Source organism: Euprymna scolopes, chromosome 25, assembly GCF_053919585.1.
Source record: "Euprymna scolopes isolate OS-2025 chromosome 25, ASM5391958v1, whole genome shotgun sequence".
Classification (NCBI taxonomy): domain Eukaryota; kingdom Metazoa; phylum Mollusca; class Cephalopoda; order Sepiida; family Sepiolidae; genus Euprymna; species Euprymna scolopes.
Genome location: NC_136506.1, coordinates 104189559 through 104209103, shown reverse-complemented (window position 1 = coordinate 104209103; position 19545 = coordinate 104189559). Strand labels below are relative to the sequence as shown.

Genomic DNA, 19545 nt, shown 5'->3' with positions numbered 1-19545 from the left:
TTTAGTTACGCAAATTTCTATTTTGTATTAAAATAAACCTTTATTTTGTGTTTTCATATTTTTCTTTAAAATATTTGATTTCAGTAAATTTATGGGGAACACTTTTTAAAAAACATTTGGAAGCTGTAGAATTTTGGTTTGAGATTAATATTTGTTTATCTAATCGATGAATGAATAAAAGAAATATATATATATATATATATAATTCTTTACAAAAAAAAGAAAAGGAGGAATTATAGAAAAGGAGGGAATATATTTAAATAAAGGAAAAGCTATTTAGAGAAAAACAAAATTATCTAAAGGAAATTTAAAGAAAAATAATTTAATTAAATATAATAAAATCATTTAATTAAATATAATAAAATAATTTAATTAAATATAATAAAATCATTTAATTAAATATAATAAAATAATTTAATTAAATATAATAAAATAATTTAATTAAATATAATAAAATCATTTAATTAAATATAATAAAATCATGTAATTAAATATAATAAAATAATTTAATTGAATATAATAAAATAATTTAATTAAATATAATAAAATAATTTAATTAAATATAATAAAATCATTTAATTAAATATAATAAAATCATGTAATTAAATATAATAAAATCATTTAATTAAATATAATAAAATAATTTAATTAAATATAATAAAATAGTTTAATTAAATAAAATAATATAATTAAATATAATAAAATAATTTTATTAAATATAATAAAATAATTTAATTAAATATAATAAAATAATTTAATTAAATAAAATAATTTAATTAAATATAATAAAATAATTTAATTAAATAGTTTAATTGAATATAATAAAATAATTTAATTAAATATAATAAAATCATTTAATTTAATATAATAAAATAATTTAATTAAATATAATAAAATAATTTAATTAAATAAAATAATTTAATTAAATATAATAAAATAATTTAATTAAATATAATAAAATAATTTTATTAAATATAATAAAATAGTTTAATTGAATATAATAAAATAATTTAATTAAATAAAATAAAATAATTTAATTAAATATAATGAAATAATTTAATTAAATAAAATAATTTAATCAAATATAATAAAATAATTTAATTAAATATAATAAAATAATTTAATTAAATATAATAAAATAATTTAATTAAATATAATAAGATAATTTAATTAAATATAATAATTTAATTAAATATAATAAAATAATTTAATTAAAGTTACGCTAAACTATATTTAGAATTTGTCTCCTTTCGTGAAAGATTTACTTAAGGAAAGTATAAATGTTTTCCATTGAATTTCGTCTTCGTTTGTGAGGGATTTTTCGGCAATAAAATAAATAAATAAATAAATAAAATAAATAAATAAAATAATAATTGTCAAAGCATATTTATCGTCTTAAAAGACGGTATAAATCTGTAAGAAATTAAAAAGAAAAATTTTATTTTCCCAGCCTGTATATAAATATTTTGATTCCGCTTGGCGTAAAATACGTTGAAATTGATATAAAATCACGACAATATTCGCATTTATTATTAAAAAGACACGATGGAAAAAGTTAAACAAAGAATAACCGGGTGTCAACAGCTCGAATCGAAAGGTAAACATTTAGCATTCCAACTGCCTGCTCTATTAATGTTGTTATCGAAAGAAACATGAAGTCTAAATATTAAACAACTTGAAACAATAAATTTTATATGAGCATGCGCAGAAAGAAGCAAAAACATGTCGACCAGTTGAAATGAACATTTCGCATTTCAACTTGCTGATATATGTCTGTACGCGTTAATAATCAACCTAAACAAAGATTTTACTGATTATAAACCATCCTTGGTGTATAGCTACTATTGCCTGTTAATTTCAATGTTATGTGAGATTTTATCTGTTAATTTTGTTACACACACATACGTCTACTGTTTTAGTTATATAGATTGTGCTGTTATTTTTCATTTTCTTGTTAAATTTATTTTTAAATTATATTTTCTCAGCCTTAGTTTCGTACTAGCATGTCATATATTGCCTATTTTATATTATTTTAATTCGAGTTAGTTTCTAAAAAAAATATTTGGCTAAATATTAACGATTCAATTATTTATTCTTATTTTTACTATTATGTTAAACTTCCTTTTTATTTTGAATTAGTTATGATTTACTTATTTTTCAGTATGTATTCATGCTTGTCGTGCTTAACAATTATTATAGTGTCCATTTGTATTTCGGGACAACTTCCGGTGGGGGAAATTTCACGATTATTAAAGTTGATGTGTTTTCTTTGCTTATTTTAATAACTATCATTTTAGTAAAAAAAAGGGGGGGTGCATTTTAAATAAAATAACGAATATATTATCGATTGTATCATTTTGAATAGCATAATTCAAACGATTGCCCGACGACAACAATCGAGTAAGCGAAAAAAGTTGGACGTTTTCTCCATTTTAAATTTAGCGCCATTTTACCGCACAACGAAAACAAACGATTTTCTTGCAGAAAACGATATATTACTCAAACAGCAAATATATTTACATTAAAAACCATCATTTTATTTTAGATATACGCCTACAGTCATAATTTTCTTTAAAAAAATCTATAATAAATTTTGAAAATTATATCACACAAAAAGTTTTTAAAATACGACGACAGGGATCCTACTTCCGTAGTAGAAGAAAGAAAGCTATATAATAGTACAGCAAGAAAAGTTGCGTAAATTAACATTTGTGTGTGTGTGTGTGTGTGTGCAAACATATTTTTCTATATGTAAGTATATATTTATTGGCAGCAGAAATATTTCTAATGTCTCACCTAAAGACTAACTGTTTTGGGTGACAGTATATAAAAGTATTTTAATGAAACCAGCCATTGTGTTTGAAACAAGTATTTCGTTTCCCAAGAGAACGCAACAGCGGGGAGAACTTTGAGAAACTTTGAAAAGTTGGTTATGTACGCGTATAATGCGAATATCTAGCTTGAGAAAAAATTTTAAAAAAACAGGTAAGTATTTAGGTATGTATAAATTTGTATACTAATTTATTTTTTTTTTGTTTCATACTATTTCTAATAGTAGTACTATTTTTTTAAAAACAATTACAATTGTAGCCATTATAATTATGAAAACAACGCACGCGAACTCAGGCGGACGTTCACATATGTACACACAGGCACACACGGACACGCACTCATAGATGTAAGATACATTTTGATTCCAATCATATACATTTTAATAATAAATCCTCTACAACTGCATTAAATTGATAAACGTAATACATTTTATTTATTATTGTTGATATAGCTACATCCGATCCACTTATTCGTCCAGGATTTGCCGTGTGTATTCGATTCTCTTCTAATGTTAGAGGTTAAATTCTTAGCGCACACACATTATATATATATATATATATATATATATATATATATATATATATATATATATATATATATATATATATATATATATATATATATGTCTGTTATTTTATTTTAAAAATTGAATTTCCGATTTGAATAAAACAATCGTATATGCAGTAAAAATGTACTTAAAAGCGTTTTTATTTGGATAATGTAAAAACATTGTTAATTCACTGCCCGCATAGCACTAGCCGTATAGCGCAACGGTTAGAAGCTTCGACTGTCATGTGAGCGATCGGGTTTCGATCCTGGCTTGAGGTAGTTGCTTGTCTAGCCGCACTGATGAACTGTGAAACAGTACTGTATGTGGATGACACATATATATATATATATATATATATATATATATATATATATATATACCAGAAATTAGTAGAGGTAAAGTGAGCTCCTGCTCGTGAGATTTACAAGAGCTAATATCAAACAGACATAGCAATGTATAGTTTTAATATAAATGGGTATATTATTTTTACGGTTTGATAAATGTATTTTATCAGCGTAAGTTATTTTAATATAGTTATTATTAGTTTTTGTTTATTTAAATTGTACAATTCTTAATTACGTATAAATCGGTAAAAATTAAATGGCATGGGCGTTATTCAAATTTTGCTGGTACAAGCGTTGACAATGTATATTTGTCCGATCTCGTGCGCGTGCGCACACAGCTACATACACACGCATACACACACACTCACACACATATACATAAGGGCGCGACTTTTTATCTCAATTTGCAATACTTCATTTAATAATTAAAAAATAAAGCTGCTAAAAATAAGTTCTGGAATAGTTTACATATACAATTTTTTTATTATATAAAAAAAAAAAAACAGAACAAAAATAACGAAGGTTTTCTTTTTGGTTAATTTTGAATAGGAAGCAATTTCTGGATTTTCGGCGTTTAGAACATCTTTTGAAACTGTCGAATTTTTTTTTTTTAAACTATAAAAGAAACCTTTTATATATATTTTTACTTTTTGGTGAAATGAAAAATGTTGATAAATGAATTAGATAAAAAAAAAACAAAAAAAAAAACGCCTTTTCAAATCTTTGTAGCCAGAACTGCTTCGTTAGAAAGATTACGTCATCGTCGACATATTTGTCTAGGAGCGGCCATTGCTCAGATAGTTGTTGGGGAGACGCATAATTCTAAATGAGGGAACAACCAGAATTCGTAGCTAATAATTCAATAATTTTTAATAAATACATTAAATATAGCAATTGATGAGTGCGTAGTTTTATTTTTTTCCGTAATAAGTTATGTTTAAAATAAAAACACCGAGTGTAGTTGGGAAAATGAATTCATTTCGGCTATAGCAAAACTAGGAGAAACCTTGAAAACAAGTGCGTGTATGCATATATGTATATATTTTCAGAGTAACCAGTTCACTACCTCAATTTATACAATCTTTTATGTTATTTTTCCTGTCTCAAATATTTCTTTTTCTTTTCTTTTTTACTTTATTTAAAGCCAACCCAGGTATTTTGCTTTTTGTGGGCAACACCAACAGGTTTCGCTTCAAAGAATCTAACCCATTTTTTTCACGCCAAGAAAAAGAAACTAAAGAAAGCCGATTATTTTTAAGTCGTTGGGAAGTGCGATTCCGAGAAAGATATATACAGAAGTAGCCGCGCTCAGGTACGCAAACCTGAAATACATACACACGCAATGTGTGTGAAAAGTCTAACTATAGTCATAAAAATGTTCGTAAAGGTAGATATGGGTGCATGAATGTGTGTGAATCACAAATTAGTTGTCATTGGAAGTGTTGTAAACTTACGTAAACACACACACACACACACACACACACACACACACACGCGCGTGTGCGTGTATGCGTTTGTGTTTACGTAAGTTTACAATTCTAATAGCAACTACTTTGCGATTCACACGCATGCATACACATTTATATCTGCCTTTACGAAAATTTTTATGACTGCAGTTAGACGTTTCACACAAGTTGCGCGCGCGTGTATATATATATATATATATATATATATATATATATATATATATATATATATATACAAATACATTATGATATGTAAGCTTAAAAAGTTTGTATTTTATTCCCAAGTGCTATAAGATCTTTAAACCATGACTTCCCTAGGGAATGGAGCACAAACGTTATTGGGTAGCTTAATTGCTATGAGTATATTTTATACAATTACACAGCCCTGCTTATGTATTTAGCACTGCTAGAATAAATATTGAAATAAAAGTTATATACTAATAAATGCACGATATATATATATATATATATATATATATATATATATATATATATATATATATATATAATTATTACTATGATTATATTTTTTCTTAATTTTATTTTTTTAAAATTATATTTATATATAATTATGTTCTAATACCTACAGGAACTAGTATTTCATCTTTTCGGGAATCAGTAGTACAGGGAGTTACGATTACTGTCAGCTGGAAGATTCGATCCCGGATCAAGTAATACCTACATACAGATTTTATTTTACAAGTCCAAGTCTCTCTCATATACAATCCAACGCTAGACTGTTTCGTTGTAGCACACTTATTCAGTGCCGCTAGACAAACAAGCGGAAATCGAAGCTCGACCATTTATCTTCGAGATTCTAACCGTTAGGCAATAAGCGTTACACCAAATAGAAATCAAATGTGACTATAAATGATATCAGCTGCCAGAGAATGTCCTATTCGGTTTCACACATAGTACATACACACACGCATCTAACTTTCCGACAACTCGTACTACTCGCACATCTTTCGCACGTACATAAATGTCCACAACAATGCTGAATTAAACAGATAACGAAATACCAAGGTCTTATGTATAGCATCAACAAAAGAAAATTGGAATCTTAGGAAGATCTCTGTGATAGGAGAAATTGGACTCGTAAACTCACATTAAAATAAAAACAAACAAACTGACAAATATACCCGATGAACCAAGTGCAAGTGTGATTCAAACAATTGCACTTAAAGGGACGATCAGAATCTTATAAAGATATTTCGATTGGAATATATAAGGTAGCGGATAAATGCTTAGAATTCGGTAGGATGCGCCATCCCCAGTTTGAATAAACTGATAAAATTTGGGAAAAAATGCATTTACTTACACAGACAAATATAAATATATATAAACACACACACACACACACACACACACACACACGCATATATATATATATTTATATATATTTATATATAAAGATCTATAATGGCATTGCTAACACAGACACAAGTATTTTAGAACTATTATATAAATATATTATCAAATCTTATTCTGTCTGCGTCGCCATATATATAAAGTGTTTTGTGGTAAACAGCTGATGATCCCTTAAATTAACATTAAGACTATTGTGAATTCGAGAGAGCAAGTCGATGCATTGATTGCAGGTGATTAAATGACTTACTGAGTAAATAGTTTTCCAACGAATATTAAAAAATATATATAAAAATTAAATAATTAAATAATTTTTTTTTATATAGTTTGAAAGGTTAAAAATCCTCCGAGACATATATATATATAATGTTTCTTTCTTCGTTTGGAGGTTGTAATGCTGGGTATGGGGCAGCCAAACCAGCTGCCAACATTGTCCCGCTTTTTATTGAAACCAACCGAGAGCTCTTTTTAGTGTGTGTGTGTGTGTGTGTGTGTGTGTGTGTTGATTTCATAAATCTATGCGGATTGCCACACTAGTTTAGATCCTGTTCTTGCGAAGTTATGACGTAATGACAAAAGAAAGGCGATCACGCACCAACACCCTTGAATATGTGTGCGTAGAAACGACACCAACAAATATTAAAAAATTAATCAAAAAATAATGCGAATACAATTTTATACAGAATTTGTAGATGAGTGTTAATCTATTATTAATAAAAAAAATCTACTAAATAAAGTTTTATTTTTTGTCAATTGAAACTGTTGATTGAAGGTTAAAGACAACTGAAATAAATGTCGACAGGGAGTTAATGAGATATGCCCAGATTCGGAGCCGTTCGCATTAAATCGTATGGAAATGTATACAAATACAAGTTTTATGATCCAACAATTGTTTATAATAAAATCTGTTTTGTTTTTTGCAGACACTTGGCAACACAAGGAGGAATGGAAAGTTAATGACAATTGAACGTGATGGATGGAAACATTCCCGAGAGAGAAGAAAATTTTATAGATATAAAAAAAAACAAAGAACAAAAATAGCTCAATAATATATCATATAAATAGACGTCTTTTTTTTTTTCAGAAAACCATTATATAATAGAAATACAATAACGTAAAGAAATGCTTTTTTTTTTATTAGAAATTGATATGAGAAATTACTTACCTGCATTTTCACACGCCCTTTCCCATAGATTGCCAAAGAACGTTCGATAAAAAGAAATCATAAAAGCACATCCAATTAAAGTTGAGCTTCTACTCACAACAAACTATAAATCTATAAATTATATCTTAATGATGTGGTTACTATTTGAACTGGTGCAAATTAATCATTTTTTTAAGTGAAAAAAAAAGGAACATTAAAAAAATTTATAACTTGTTCCGTGATACAAAATGCAAAACGCAAGATATTAGAGTATTTGTAGTTAAAAAAAGTTAAACTAATTGTTCATTAAAAGTTCATTTAAAAAGTGAAAATTGTCATGAATTATATTCCTATTTTAGGGTCTAGGTAATATATATATATATATATATATATATATATATATATATATATATATATAGATATATATATAGATATATATATCTTTAGTAGTTAAAACCTTACGCCAACAAGGAAAAAGTACGCACAAACGCACGCATCCAGATAGATAGATACACGTACATAATAACACTAAAAAGGTCTACTTTAAAACAAAATATTTATTTTGACATTTCAAGTCTTTATTAGGAAAAGATTCAACATATCAAATTTACATTAAACTATAAAATGTATAAAATCTTATTATTACAATACTAGATAATTATTCTGTTTTTCTTTTCAATTCCTCGTTCTTATAGTAGTTAAAAAATTTCTCATAAAATTGTAAAAAAATAATATATGAGCACGCCCATTTCTTCGCCATGTTGCTTTCCGCATTATCTACGTACATATATATCCAATCGTATCCTCGCATCATCTGTTTTATCCATCATTAGATATAACAAATATAAAGAGAAGCATTATACAGATGACCACACATAGAATAAGACAAGATGCCACGATGGCCAAGAGAAATAAAACCAAATACATGAAATAGAATCCCAAAAATTGCTAAGATTTTATTTAAACAAAAAGGACTCACCTTTTTGGCCAGGGGCAACAGATATAATGAATCTATTGCTATGCGCACAACAAATACGCGTAGGCATGCGCAGTAACTCCAATTTGATGAAATATACAAAAAGTTTCCGTGACGTGTAAAGGCAGAATTGGTTAATGTTTTTGCTTATAAGTACATATAAGTATGTGCGTGCGTCTATATACGTAGAATAGGTGAATGGTTTAAATGGAAAACGAATCGGGTTAGTAAAATCCTTTTTTTTAATGTATATGTTTTCAGAGAGAAGGAATTATTTTTAAAGAATATAAATCAGATAATAAATATGAACTATGTCAAATCAAATCGGGGGATACGTTTAATATCATACGAAAGAAAGCGACAATGAAAGCGTATGTGTGAAAGAGAGGGGGAGGGGTAGAGAGGTGTAAGTATTTCATGAAAGCTGCGGTGGTTGATAACAATGCAAAAGAAGGAAGAGTAGGAGTTGAGAGGAAAAGAAGGAGAGGGAAGAATGAGAGAGAAAAAAGAGAGAGAGAAAGAGAGACAGATAGACAGACAGACAGAGAAAGAGAGAAAGGAACGGTTGATGAAGGAAAGACGATGCGATAAAACACGTAGCAAAGAACGAAAGATGACGACCAAATATGATGGAAAAAGATGACGACCAAATATGATGGAAAAAGATGACGACCAAATATGATGTAGAAAGATGATGGCAAAAAGAGATGTAACAAAAATAAATAAATAAATAAAAAGGAATAAATAGTGAATTATGGGCTGTAAAACGTCTGGAGTTAGCAAAATGGCAGATACGGACAACAGATACTCAAGGATGACTAATGTCATAACTCTCTCACTCTCTCTAGAAGGTAAGAGAGCGAGATAGAGCAAAAGAGAGAGGGTAGATATAGATAAATATTTACTTACGGACACGATTCTTGTCGTACGAAGGTTATCTCTCTCTTTATACACACACACACATATATATATATATATATATATGAGAAAGATAGAGATAGATAGATAGATAGATAGATAGAGAGAGAGAGAGAGAGAGAGAGAGAGAGAGAGAGAGAGAGAATAGTTACCAGGAACACGTGTTTCGCCGTACTACATCTCATCAACATTGTTAACTATGTCAGGATTCGAACCCACAATCTATCGTTTGTATCAAAAGTTTATGTATATTTGTTCCGATTCCTTTTGTCATAAGCAAACCGACGATCGCATGCTAGGTTCTAGTAGACACAGGAATTCCCTCTTGTTGAAAATACTTTCGACTCTCACAAGTTGTCCTCAGGCAGTTAATGGTGTTGGTACAAATTAAAAATTATATCTTTATTATAAAAGATCGAGTACTAAAATGTTTCGAAATTATGTTAAGATTCTTCCCTCATCTTCGTATCGAGCATAGTTAATGGTAGCTTTACATATACATATGTACACACACACATATATATATATATGCATGTATATATATATATATATATATATATATATATATATATATATATACATGTATATATATATATACATGTATATATATATATACATGTATATATATATATACATGTATATATATATATACATGTATATATATATATACATGTATATATATGTATACGTATATGTATATATATACGTATATGTATATATATACGTATATGTATATATATACGTATATGTATATATATACGTATATATATATATTCGTATATATATATACATATACGTATACATATATATACATATACGTATACAAATACATATATATATATACATATATACATATATATACATATATATATACATATATATACATATATATATATGTATATATATGTATGTATATATATGTATATAAATGTATATATATATGTATGTATGTATATGTATACGTATATGTATATATATGTACACGTATATATATATATATATATATATATATATATATATATATATATATATGCTAAAAAGATGTCAACGCTTAATTCATCCATTGAGCTTTAGTTAGATTATGTGAATGAGAAAAAGGGCGGGAAATTCTCTCCCGAAAGAGAATTGATGTCTTGGAGGATGACCGAACCAAAATTAGAATCAGAATATGCCTAAATTGTTATGGAAAGCAGGAGCTGAAGAAGTCCTTTATTTACGTTAGGCCATTGGCATAAACTCCGTGAAACGGAATCAAATGTTAATATTGACAATACTAAACGCCGAAGAATGTGCTATTCCTGCTTTAGATTCATCCATACAAGGACACATGCGTCTTAATTTACGGCAATTCTTATTACAGTTCGAGTTAACATACGTAGCACAAAGGACCACATGGCACAAGGCAGTTTAATGTGAGGAAAAAAAATCATCCCGATTCCGCACTCGGCAAAATTATACAGATAGCCGTGAACAGACCCATCGATATTACCCGAAAGAGACGACTCTAATAATAAACCAAACGTCCTCCCGAAGGAAAAGATAATGCTTAAGAAGAGGATATAAATATATATCTAAATCGAACTGTAGGATGATCAGACAAAGAAGGATCTACTTTGAGAAAATACTGTCCCTAGGTTACCAGAATGACGCCAAGAATTCCCTCAGCTTGGAGATGCAAAACGGGGTTTGTTTGTTAAAAAGAAAAAGACAGAAACCAAAAATGAGTCTCTTACTGTTCGCTGTACATGTATAGTAAGTAATGAAAATGAATTTATGGCAATTAAGCTGCACTGAATTTTCCGTGTTTCATCCTTGTGAGGACTCTTCAGGTTAATGAAAGGATGAAACGTGGAAAAGTCTGTGTAGCTCAATTGTCATAAATATATTTTCATAACTTACTACTTAGCTATACTCACGTATTGAGCACTGTTAAAGTTAATACTGAGGATCGATCCATAATATATTATATCTTCTATAATTTCATGTATATAAATCAAATATTATATATACAGGGTGACCCAAAAGAACGGGCCCCAACTCTTATTAGGCCCCGTTTCTTAGTGTTTTGTCCGAATGAAATGAACTTTGGTCATAACTAGTTTATTATATTCAAAACATCACATCAAAACACTAGGGTCTTTGGTCTTTTTTTCTCCGTTCTACAGCATGTTCTAGATGGCCTCCATTTAGCTTCTTTTTTTTTTTTGGTCACCCTCTCTCTCTCTCTCTCTCTCTCTCTCTCTCTCTCTATATATATATATATATATATATATATATATATATATATATATATATATATATATATATATATATGATTGTTGAGCTGGATTAAATCCGACGATATGAAATAAAATGGAGGTGGAAGGACCTGGATACTCAACGTTTCGCCCGATTTATGCGGGCTTCTTCAATGACCATCCCTCTTGAAGAAGCCCGCATAAATCGGGCGAAACGTTGAGTATCCAGGTCCTTCCACCTCCATTTTATTTCATATATATATATATATATATATATATATATATATATATATATATATATATATATATAAATTACAATTAAATTTACCAAAATAATCCAATACAACTAAATTAAAGTACATTATAAATATTAAAGAATTAATATTTATAAAGTTATCTCAGCCAGATGTAAAAGCTCGATAAAACCAAATAGGAAATAGAGCTTATGATACGAGCAAACAGTTAATAAAACATGTTAAAAAACACTTTGAAATGAGTTAAAAACATATTTAATCTGAAAAGGAAACACTAGATAAGTGGATAGTCCTTAATCCGCGGAGTAAAGGAAGCGAGAGTAATAGATACTGCATAAAGTAAGAGTGGCGTGGGGGGGGACACCAAACATGCAAAGTGCTGCAGAAAATCTCGTTACAAAGCGTACACGAAATATCAGGAGGTGCCCAGGAGCATGCGGACGCCCAAATTGGACGAAATTGCCGGAAACCACTACATCTTATGGCAGAACTTCACTTCCACACAAAGAACAAAAGCTTTCATAGCGTAGCTACTCAAAAATCGTTCCTTACCACCTAATTCTGGTATCCTAACCCATTCGCAACCTCTTGATTATTTTCTGCGGCGTGATCGAAGCCAAGACCAACAAGCACGTCCACTGATTGTCTATTCTCTGAAGGTCGTTATCGTGGACGAATTCGCTGGTATTGACAAGCATATAGTTGTCAAACCGTTTGACTCATTTCGCGCCAGTTTTGTGATGGTTGTCTCCGTTGATGGCGGTTACATTAAAAATAATATGCTACGTATCTATAATGGTTTCTATATAAACTGTCGGGTGTCTGCATATAAAACTTTGGTTTTCATGAGCTATTTCCTTTTATTTTGTGGAGTGTCGCATTTAGCAGCACTGTCTCTTGAGAGAGGATGAAAGCAACAGACAGAAACGCATGAATGGATAACTGGATGGGTAAATTGTAAATCACGGTTAATCGGAATAATTACAAAAAAAAACACGATTCAAGGAAACCATTCTGAAGAAATAGATGACACAATAATGCGCTGATTGAGAGATTGAAGGAACAGTTTGACATATTTTGTGCGATTAATATATATTGGAAAATATTTTATACAATCAAACGTCGATGAATTCATCCATTCAGCGCGGCCGTAACCGAGATTGAACTCATTACACGAGTTTGCAGTGTAATTTAAATTTTGTCCATAGCTGAATACTTGATGCTCCACTAGAGCTATCAAGGGAGTTTTTCATCGTGACGCCATCACCAGATGGGGTTCTTATCACGGCTTAAGAGAGTCCCATCTACCCCCGAGAAAAGGCCAGTTTCTCAACCTGGTATTTTACCTCACGGATTAATTCAGATTTGCTATAATTATATATGAACACACACACATTCCAGTTACCACACGAAGTTAGTTCACAATCATAATTTTTATTTCTTTTACTTTTAATATATACGCGGTTTTTTGTGTTTACTTTTCACAAACGTCTTACACGTGTTTCATCTTGCGTATGGTCGATGTTGCCGTCAAATAAATCATCAGAGCGATATATATTATAGATAGTCGTACATAAGTAGGTGGAAGAATAAGGAATAAAAAAGGAAAAAAAATAGACGATAATACATCTTCATTGTTTTTATTCGTAACAATTTTGACATTTTTATAAAGAATAAAAACTTTTAAATATATATTTTTATATTCATTCATATCTATGATATAGTTTGTGTTAGAAACAAAGAGTTATTGGAGTCATCATTTTTGTTTAAAACAAAGGGAGATAAATGTGTAAAGGAATTCAGGACTATTCGAATTTTCTACGTAATTGTTAATTTTCTTATCTTTTACATATGGTATAAGCACATTAACACAACGGGTGTGATGCGAGGTTGAGTACCAAATAGGTGACCATTTCGAGATATCAGGCGCTGTATGTTGTAAAGCGAGGGGTATTCCTTACAGCCCGCTAATTCACGGACGCACATCAAAACAACCGACCCGGACCCGATTCACGCACGCACATCAAAACAGTTGCCCTCGGACCTAGTTCACGCACCCGGATCCAAACAGCTGACCTTATGCCCAATTCAGGCACGCACATCAAAACAGCTGCTCTCAAATACAATTCACGCACGCACATCAAAACAGCCGCCCCTGGACTCAATTCACGCACGCACATCCAAACATCCGCCCAAGGACCCAATTCACTCACGCATATCAAAACAACTGCCCTTGGGCTTAATTCACGCATGCACATCAAAACAGCTGCCCTCGGACCAAATTTACGCACGTAAATCAAAACAGCCGCCCCCGGACCCAAATCACTCACGCACATCAAAACAGCCTCCCCCCGGACCCTAATCACGCACGCACATCAAAATAACTTCCTTTGGACCTAATACACACACGCACATCAAAACAGCCGCCCCTGGACCCTATTCATGCACATCAAAAAAAAAAAAAAAAATCCGCTTCTGGGCTAAGATTTTGTTCTCAGTCGTATGGCGAAGCTCTCTGAGAAGAGTATACAATCCGTGTTTTCCTCATAAAAATATGCATACATAATTTTAGTCACCTGAGTGTCAGGTTTCGTCATCGATACGTCAAAAGCAACTATGTAAATATTTCTTTCAGAGTCATACGTTAATCCTGCAGCATCATATTTTAAAGATTAAAGAATTGTCATTCGATTCATTTCCTTTTAGAAATTACTTTACTTGTGTAGGATTTTTACAGATGACAGGCATCTTTAAAAAGAGGCAATTGACTCTGAATTCCTTTACGCATTTATCTCCCTTTGTTTTAAACAAAAAATGATGACTCCAATAACTCTTTGTGTCTAACATAAACTATAATTTTCTAACAGCGGCTTATTCTCTCAGTTAAAAACCAAAGGGCTCCAGAGGAAAGTGGCTTGGGAGAAAAATTAAGCCGACAGAATACTTTCTTTTGTATTTCCACTTACCTTGGTTATATTGTTGTTATTACATTTTCTTTTCTCACATTTAAATTGAAAGCAAATTGTGTTTATCTAGACAAATGCGCACAAGTAGCCATTTTTTTTAAAATATTAATATAATTTATAAATTATATTAACCGAACTACGAACCAATAAAACCTATGATTATTTATAATTTCACTTAAAGACTACAAATTCAAAATGATATTTTTACATTTGGACAGTATTCAAATCAAATTCAACACAAAACACAAAAGGAATAATATTAAAACAATATTGATGATAATAAAAACAATATTGATAATAATAAAAACAATATTGATAATAATAAAAACAATATTGATAATAATAAAAACAATATTGAAGATAATAAAGAATTTACTTTGGACATCAAAACCTTGGTTCATAACCTCTTATTTATATAGTTATGACTTAAACAAGTTTTATTATCATTACTATAATTGTCATTTTTTATATAGGAGTCACCACGTATCAAGGCCGAGGGGGCACTCGAGGATAAGGGTTAAAGAGTGTACAGTAGTCAATGCGGTAATATCGTAGTAATCGTTAGTAGTGGAAAATTGGTAAATTTGATTACTTAAGAGGATGGCTCATCAAGAACTTGTTTATGTTGGACTTGAAGACGAACATATTGTAGTCAAATGGAGAGCAGGCAAACAGAAGAGAGTTCCACAGGAGTGCAGTTCTAAGAAAAAAGCTTTGTTTCGTGGAATCTACGTTTAGGTTTAGGCACAGATAAAGAGTGAGGAAAATTATTGATAGTGCTTTCAGTTAGACGAGTGTTTCTCGTGAAAGTTTGGCGAGGGGGGACCATAGATTGGCGCTCAGCCGAGCTCGTGCCATGAAAATAACGATAAAGCAGGGACAGGATCGCAACATTCCAAAATAGGTTGCAAGGAAGATAAAAAGGCATCCACTACTAGGCTACGAAGTCTATTTTGAACTCTATCAAGGCAGGTTAGGTCCTTTCTAGCAGCTCCTGGCCAGATGTGGCAACGGCACTCCATCATTGGACGTATCTGGCTCTTATATAGATAGAGAATTGCATCAGCAGTGAGATATCTACTGGATCGATAGAACGATCCCACCATTTTTCCAGCGGCCTTGGCAACAGATTTGATGTACGTGTTCCATTTAAGATCAAGAGTAACGGTCAAGCCCAGAAGCTTGTCAAAACCTGAGGCCTCCTAAAGACGAGAGCCATTCATTTCAGTTGATGCCAGATGTGGATCAGAGTGTTGATGATGTAAAGAGAGAAGCTTTGTTTTAGATGCATTAAAAGTTATCAACCACACCTTTTCCCATTGTACTACGTGCTCAAGATCAGAGGATAGAGAATCGGAGAGAACTTGGTCGTTTACTGTCTTAGATGTGCTACCATAAATGGTAGTGTCATCAGCATAAATGTCTACAAATGATGTAAGGATGTGATTTGGAAGATCATTAATGTGGATCAGGAAAAGAGTTGGGCCCAGGATGGACCACTGTGGGACTCCAGCATTAATACTGTGAGCTTCTGATTTTTGTCCCTCGACTACTACTGTTATGCACCTATAAGAAAGAAATGATTTAATAATTGAGAAGACATTTCCAGCTATACCATAGCTAGAGATCTTGTGAGGTAAACCTTTATGCCATACCCTATCAAAGGCTTTTTGATATGTCAAGAGCAATTGCCCTAGAAAGGTTGCCTCCGTTGCGTCCCTAGGGGATATAAAGGGGTGAAAATTGCCGTACCTGGCTGGTGTAAAGACAGAAGCTTGTTTTTAGATGCATTAAAAGTAAATAGTCACCACTTTCCTCATTCTACCTAATGCTCAAGATCAGAGGAAAGAGAATCAGAGAGAACGGCCTTTGATGTGCTGCCATAGAGGTTATTGTCGTTAAAATAAATGTCTACGAATGATCTAAGGATGTGATTTGGCAGATCATTGAAGTAGATCAGGAAGAGATTTGGACCCAGGATATCATTATAATTATTTTTTGTCGTTATAATTATTACTATAATTGTCTTTATTAATATTAATATTATTATTTTTTCTATTACTGTTGCTATTCTTCTTCTTCTTCTTCTTCGTCTTATTATTATTATTATTATTATTATTATTGTTGTTGTTGTTGTTATTATTAAAGAAAATTTATTTTAATTTCGGCAGATTTCTAGATGCCATCAAACAATACAGCAAGAAAGTGTAATGCAGGATAGAAGTTCATTGACATGAATAAAGAATTAACCAACGCATGTATATGGACGTTAAAACACAAACTTATCCAATTAAGAAAGTGAATGTTATAATAGATAACGGAAAAGAAAGCGAAATCGTAGATAAAAACGAAGCAAGGAATATGGAACATAAAGAAAGTAAGAATCAGCAAAATTCATATAAATATTTCGCTTTTAATTTGATACAACCATAACTACGAGAAACATCTCCGGTATTTTCGTCAAAATTGGAAACCTTTTTTTTATTTTGAAAGAAAAGGCTAAGGGAATAAATCCTGACAAAAAATCTGGGTTGAACTTCCGATAGGCGGATGGTGAAGCACTACAACACTTTTCCGGCAACTCCTGCAACTCCTGCAACTCATGCAACTGCGCTGGATTCGATCGTTGTTAACGACATCATAATTGCAAAAACAACAACATACGATCATTATTTCCGGCAAACAGATATAAACAGAGGCTGAAGAGAATCGGATATAGATGTCCATAGACTAATCCAATTCTTATTAGATTTAAAACTGATGGTACTGACATTTCCCAGTCATAAATACGCTTAAATAAGATATTTTAATTTCTGTAAATTTTCTGACTTCTGTTGCCGGGGTTCGAATCTCTCGACTGGCGTTAATCGTGACACCTGCACTGATGATTCCCGAAAGGATGAAACACCAGTGTTTATGATTATAGTAAATAATAATGCCAGCGCCCTTAAGAAACTTGTTTCTTATCATTGAGCACTTTAAGTTGGCATAAAGTCGGTAAACTTAGCTCATACGCGCAGATCGTCATATAATGATTAGATTACTCTCTGACAGACGTTAAGAGCATTTAATAAGAATACATCTTTAATTTCAACTATATCTTTTGCGGTTGACGGTAGCCGAATGGTTCAGGTCCTTGCTAATGAAGCCAGACATGACTTCTCTGCCGCGGTTCGAATCTCTCGATTGGTGTTAATCGTGACATGCTGCACTGATGATTCCCGAAAGGATGAAACACTAGTGTCTGTAGGTATTTAATAATTATTATAGTAAATAACAACCACAATAATAATAATAATAATGATAATAATAATGATAATATATATATATATATATACATGTGTGTGTGTGTGTGTGTGTGTGTGTGTGTTTGTGTGTGTGTTTACGTGTGTTGGCTAAATCCAGTGCGTTTGTAAAAACAACGAATGTCCCGAGGGACCCGTTCTGAAAGACGATGAAGCAATTATCCAGCGTCCTAAATTCAGAGTAAATAGATGTTCGCAAAACGCGGAAATTGATCACGGGCATCCGCGTCTTTATCGATATTCAATAAAGATCTTTACATTTCGCATCTCTGTTGGTCTACAACACTCGAAAAAATATAACGCATGATGGGTTACAGCGTTGAGGGAAATAGAAAAAAAAAAAATTAATTCTTATTCCTCACTCTGCCATCAATCGACCTTTCAAACACAATTTAAAAAGATACACCAGCAGAACATAGATCGATGTTGTCACGTGCCGGTCAAAACGAAAAATATATTAACCCATATCTGATCAACTTACTATATTGGATAGAGTGAATAAAGCTTCACAGATTGAACTTTTTTGAATGTAACAGTTTAAATGACACTTAAGGGTTTGAGACTAAAGATGAAAGTCAACTAAATCACATCATAATGAGATTTTCGATCTCTTAGCTAGCGAGATTTTAAGCAAGGAAAACGTGACCGGAGTTCTGTTCTTTGAGGTAAGGCACACAATGTAACTAGATGTATCTAGGAAAGTACCCATTCATACATTTACTTTTCTCTTTTTCACGCGTAAGAGTAAATTGCATATTTGATATTTTCTATGACTTTTCTTCTGTTTATAACAAATGTTTATTAAAAACTAAACATCGGCGTCCGAGTGATTATAACCACAGACCAACAAAACACGTTTGCAGACGACGAAAAAGATGTATGCACGTACAGATAAGGTATAATATGTTATCCCTCTCTCGAAGAAAAGGAAAACTCGTCTCTCAAGGCCAAATTAAAAATACCAGAGTACGTCAAAGCTAGTGCTCTTTAGACATATATCCAATAATGCAATCAAACTGTTACGAAAAAGCACTGACAAGAAATAGAAAGAAAGGCTTGCCTTTTTCGGTTGTTCTTGGCCTTCGGGCCGGGATGAAAGTGTAGTATCTGTTCCGACAGATGCTGCAAGCTATGACTAGCTATGACTAGCTATGACTAGCAAAGACCTCATGTGGGGGCAACCCC

General features: G+C 31.1%; 1 protein-coding gene across 3 annotated transcripts in view; it reads right to left on the bottom strand.

Annotated features, from left to right (window-relative positions):
• Positions 1–19545, bottom strand: part of LOC145247550 (uncharacterized) — a 94980-nt gene that overhangs the window by 52072 nt on the left and 23363 nt on the right. Inside the window, exon 1 of one of the 3 annotated variants that reach the window (XM_080109392.1) lies at positions 8684–9485. The exons of the other annotated variants lie outside the window; for them this stretch is intronic. The gene's annotated coding sequence lies outside the window, so the exon portion shown is untranslated. Of the gene's footprint in view, positions 1–8683; positions 9486–19545 lie in introns of those variants that run through there. 3 annotated transcript variants of the gene reach the window in all.